We start from the raw sequence: 5,892 nt of genomic DNA on the forward strand, positions 1-5,892 counted from the left end.
ACAACGTAGTTCTTATTGCCAAAACCTAACTACTATGGGCCTGCTTATTCTCGATCTTTTAATTCACGCAGATTAGCGGCTTGGTCGATCGACCACTGAGGCTGGTCGATCGACTGGTAAGCTCTGAACAGTGGCTCTTGGAAGTCGTGGTATGGTCGATCGACCATAGGTAGCGGTCGATCGACTGCTTTAGCTGATACTTGACTTCTAAATTCTCGTGGATTTGTCTTTCGGACCTCGAAATGCGCACCAAGCTCGTTCCTTGAGTAAATACTTTACGTCAAATGCAGTGCAAGGTACTCGGGGACGAATTTGGCTCAAAATCTACTCATTTCCGCATAAATCTGCAATATTACATAAAAATACGAAAGTAGACGAAATGGGGCAAATAGTAGCCTTAAACTACATAAATGAACTCTGAAATGCGTGTAAAATAGGGTGTAAAACATCATATAATTGACACGCATCAAACTTCCCCAAACCAAACCCTTGCTTGTCCCCAAGCAAGAACTAGACTTGATCCTAAAAACCTAATGGAACGAGTTCAATCTCAGAGCGAAATGCACAAGTAAAGCCTAAACCAATTTAATGCAACAACCAACAATCAATTAGAAATGTGATGCGACCATAATTGGCGCATATTTAGCCCCCGAATTACCATTGTTTCTATGCTTTTTAGTGCCTATTTGGGTCATTTCTTATCTTTAGATCTTTGTTTTGCATATTCTTTGAGATTTTGATCCCTTGGTAGGAAAGGAGTAAGAATCTTGCATTTTCATGGCAAAACGAGGCTAAATGGATCGTATTCAATGACCAAGCATCAAGGAGAGACAAGACTAGAAGGCCTTTGTACATAGCTAAGTAGAAGATCAATGTTGAGAAAGGATCCTTGAGTCCCCAAGGAAATCCCCAAGGATTCTATGAAGAAAAGGAAAGAAAAGAAGAAGGAATGACGCTGTAGAAGAATCCGAACGGATCATCCATGATCCGTCCGTCCGCCCGGCTCAATCAAAGAGCGTCCTTACCCAGGATCCGCTCGGATCCCCAGGCCCAATCCGAGCGTCTTACGCCTTGATCCGCTCGGATCGTCCATGCCCCATCCGTCCGTCTCGACCTCCATCCGCTCGGATCACGATGCACAGATGGTTTCGTCCTTCAAGTTACAAAATGGAGACGCCCTTCTCTCATTGAATACCGGAGTCTCCTTGCTCAACTTAAAAGTGTAATTACTAGTTTAACCCTTAGTTAACCCTAATGCATCCTCCCTAATTTTCACTATAAATACCCCATTAGTCTAATTAGAGGAGCATGTTCTTCTAATCAATAATTAGTGTAGTTAATATCAATCAAATCTCTCTTCAATATTGTAATCAAATATTAATCAAGTTTTAATCCAAGTTTTAGTTCCTTAATCTCTCTCTTGTTCTTACTTTATTTTGGGTAATTGAAGATCATTTGGGTTATCATTGGGAGATTGACAACCTCTCAATCTAGGATTCAAGTACTTCTATTATTCTTGCTTTATTATTGGAATCATTAGTAGGTATAATCTCTTAATCCCTTTTTAATTATTGCTAATTACTTTCATTTATTCATCATGTTTCATTATGTTAGTATGATTGACAACCTTTCTAGCATGATCAATATGATAATGAGTGAGTAGTCTCTTAGCTAGGGTTTAATGGGTGATTAAGGGAAACCAACATGGGGATGATTCATGCTTAAATCAATATGCTTTCATATCTTATTTGCTTGCTTGTTTTGATCTTAATACATGCACATGTTATGTTTGATGAAATGCTAAGCCTATGAATCCTTGCATTTATTATCATCTACTATCTCTTCAACTTGACTTGTAAGACATAACCCAACTCGAGTCTTGTTAGATCATGCATGTGTTAAGTAGGAAAGATTAAGTCGACTTGTAGGTGTTGTACAATCTATGTGATTCGCTCTCAGGGACCCAAACTTTCCTAGGATTGTAAGATATAACCCAACTCAATCCATCACAACAATAATTGCTTGCTTATAAATTGAGAACATGTTTGTATGATCATATCCCATGAATCCCCTATGAACCCATGACACCCTAGTGCTTTTAATCAATTGTTTACACCCTTATTCCATTTACCTTGTTAGTTTATTTTCATTGCTATTTTAGTTTAGTAACCTTCTACATCAACCCAATTTGTGACACCCCTAGACACCGCTAGTTACAATAGAATCTTCATTTCAATACCCGTCCCTTGGGATCCGACCTTTACTTGCCTCTTTACTAATTTGTAGAGTTGTTTGTGAAGTATAAATTGTGTTTTGTATCGACCATTGACCAACGACCACAATTGCTTAATTTGTGAACTAAATGGCTCCGATCAAAAATGGCGCCGTTGCCGGGGACGGTGTTTAATTGATTTTAGATTTCTTTTGTTATTTTTAGTTGTGTCTTTTTCACCTTGGGGAAGTAAAACTCCTCAAGGTTTGTTCTAATTGTTTTCTAGTTGTTTGATATTTTGCATGTCTAGAAGGTTACAAAGAGATTTGTTACCTTTTGACCGTGAAATCGAAAGAACCTTGACGAATAATAGGAGACTTGTTAGGAGGAATTTGGGAGGTGTTGGTGAAGTTGTTCAACCCACTAGTGAGTTTGTCAATCCTTTCGCAATAGAAGGAGAAGAGAACCCATTAAACAATACCACACAAAATCCACCTACAATGCCTAAATTTTCGTCCCACTCTACACCCACCGAGGAGAATCTACCAAACGGTACTCCTACCCCACAACATCTTACCGGAAATTTTATTGCCAAGTCCGCCTTCATCCAACTAGTTGAGAGGAGCCAATTCGGGGGCATGCCAAGTGAGGACCCTCATTCTCATATGGAAACCTTTTGCGATTATTGTGATGCTATCTCTCAAACGGGCGTGACTCAAGACCAAATTAGATGGGTCTTATTTCCTTTTTCGTTAATCGGAACCGCAAAGCAATGGTTGAAGGGCCTTGATAAGGCCACCCTTGGAATAGATTCTTGGAAGAAGTTAGCTCTCGCTTTCTACAAAAAATTCTACCCACCGGAAAAGACCAATATGCTAAGAGCTCAAATCACGAGTTTTAAACAAAGGGATGAAGAATCTTTGTATGAAGCTTGGGAGCGGTTCAAAGGTGTTTGTCGCTCATGTCCTCACCATGGACTTAGCGAATGGTTTTTAGTGCAACAATTTTGGAATGGTTTATATGAAGATTCAAGGAACATTCTCAATATGGGATCAAATGGAATGTTCACCGAAGTTGATGACAATCAAACATGGAACAAGATTGAGGAAATGGCGGTCCATAATTCGCAATATAGTAGGCCTCGCAAGGCTACTAGAGGAAAGTATGAAGTGGACACCGTTACTCAATTGGGTGCTCAACTTAGTGCTCACATTGACACTATCAACTTGAAGTTTGAACAAGCTATGGCTAGACTTGAGGAAAACTCAAAATCAAAACATCATGTCAATGCCATGACGGCATCCTCATCAATCCCAAGTGGGATATGTGAGAATTGTGGAACTTTGGGTCATGATCAAAGTGAATGTAGGGGAACAACCGAGCAAGTCAATGCTTTCCAAGCTTACAAAAGCGGTACCCCTTATTCAAATTTTTACAATGAAAACACCAAATTCCATCCAAATCTCTCATACAAAAGCCAAAATGTTCAAAACCCTCAAACAACATACACTCCACCACCCATGAGAAATCAAAATCAAAGACCCTTTTACAATCAAAACCAAGGTTATCAAAATCAAAATCCATACAACCACCAAAATGACCAAAGTTTTGATGTCCAAAAAGCGGTCCTTCAAATGCAAAAGAATCAACAAGAATTTTTCACTCAAATGCAAAAAGATAGCCAAGCAAAGGATACCACCATCAACAACATTCTAGCTCACACCAAGATGTTGGAAACACAATTGACCCAACTAGCATCTTCGAACTCACAAAGACAAAAAGGGCAATTACCACCTCAAGGTAATCCCCCTAGACATGAAACGGTTAGTGCCATTCACTTGAGAAGTGGTACAAGGTATGAAGCACCGAAGGAGCAAGTTGAGGATGAAGTTGTGAGAGCTAGTAAGAATGGAGTTGTGGTGCAAAGTCCCAAAGAAGGGGAATCATCAAAAGAAGAAAGTTCAAAGAAAAATGAAGACAAAGCCAAAGAAAAGGAGCCCATTGTGATTAGACTTCCTTTTCCAAGTCGTCAAGCCAAGCCTAAATTTGATGATCAACTTGGAAAGTTCATGGAAATTGTGAAGAACTTAGAAGTCTCAATTCCTTTTACGGAATTAATCAATCACGTTCCGGCCTATGCGAAATACATGAAGGATATTCTCACAAAGAAGAAGTCGATCCGGAAACTTGAGACTATCGCCTTCACTAAGGTGAGTAGTGCAATACTTCAAAGGAGTTCACCTCCAAAGTTAAAGGATCCGGGAAGCTTCTCAATACCGTGTACCATTGGCGACACAACAATCAACAAAGCCTTATGTGATCTAGGGGCTAGTGTGAGTGTCATGCCGTACTCGGTGAGTAAAAGGTTGGGAATGGGAGAGCTTAAGTGCACCAATATCACACTTCAAATGGCCGATAGATCGACGAAGACACCGCTAGGGATATGGGAAGATGTCCCCGTACGAATTGGGAAGTTTTTCATCCCGGTGGACTTTGTCATTGTTGATATGGAGGAAGATTCCAACATTCCGATCATCTTAGGAAGACCTTTCCTACACACCGCGGGTGCGGTGATTGATGTGAAGCATGGAGAGCTCACTCTAGAAGTGGGAGATGAAAGCATAACTTTTAATCTTGACAAGACCATGAGAGCTCCTCGTTTGCATGAGCCATGTTTCATGATTGATCATTATAGCCGGAAAGATGAGAAGAAGAGATCGGAACTCCAATGGAGGAAGAAAGTTGAAGATGCTCCATTCAAAGAGCAAGTGAATTGTGACAAGGAGAGCTTGCATAGCTCATCAAAATCAACCAAGGAAGAAGAAGATGGCCTCATTAGCCAAAAGAAGAATTTGGGAGAGTTGTCTCCATCCAAGCAAGAGAGTTTCAATGATCAACTCAATGAAGTTTGTGGTCTTTGGGACGACGAATTTAAAGGGATCTTTAATCCCTACATTGGGCATGCCATCGATCATGATCAACAACAAGAACCACGGTCTATTGAGAACCTCTACCATAACAACGAACAAGCTTTTAACTACTTCTTCGAGGTGTTGAGCAACATCAACAACACCTTGAACATGCCTCCTTGACATCTCATCAAGAATGAGAGTTTGGTGGAGTCCTCCCTAAACCACCACTTGTAAATATTTCTAACTCCCTAACTTACATTTAATTTTTGCATTGCATTTTTGTCATTTTTGGATTTTATTTACCTTGATCAAAATAATTGTCATGAAAAGAGAGAAGTGAGGGAGGGACTAATGATTTTAATTGATGTGTAGTGATTTACCTTAGTGTGGGGATGGCAATTGCCTAGGCTATTCACGCCTTAGTAGTGCCCCCACAATGAAGAACACAAGAAAAGAAAGAAAGAAAGAATGTTAAGGAATGGGTTTGCGCAAGGATCCGTGTAATCAAGGAAGAATCCGAGCGGATTACGGAGAATTCGCCCGTCTGCGGAGGATCCGAGCGTCCCAGGTGAGAAGACGCCCGTCTTGGGGCTGTGCAAAAATTGAAGAATTCTGTCATTAAGGAATCCGAGCGGATTTCTGGAAAGACGCCCGTCTCCCAGGATCCGTCCGTCTCTGGTAAAATCCGCCCGTCTTGAAGCTGAAGAAAAACAAGAAAAATCTCTGGATGAGAATCCGTCCGGATTTCCCCAGGAGACCCCCGTCTTT

General features: G+C 40.6%; 1 non-coding gene across 1 annotated transcript; it reads right to left on the bottom strand.

Moving 5' to 3' along the window:
• Window positions 1-3,084: 3,084 nt before the first annotated feature.
• LOC141636951 (small nucleolar RNA R71) lies at window positions 3,085-3,191 on the bottom strand. The gene has a single exon (XR_012541516.1). It is a non-coding gene; the product is annotated as a small nucleolar RNA R71 (small nucleolar RNA).
• Between the last annotated feature and the right edge of the window lie 2,701 nt (window positions 3,192-5,892).

Source organism: Silene latifolia, chromosome Y, assembly GCF_048544455.1.
Source record: "Silene latifolia isolate original U9 population chromosome Y, ASM4854445v1, whole genome shotgun sequence".
Classification (NCBI taxonomy): Eukaryota; Viridiplantae; Streptophyta; class Magnoliopsida; order Caryophyllales; family Caryophyllaceae; genus Silene; species Silene latifolia.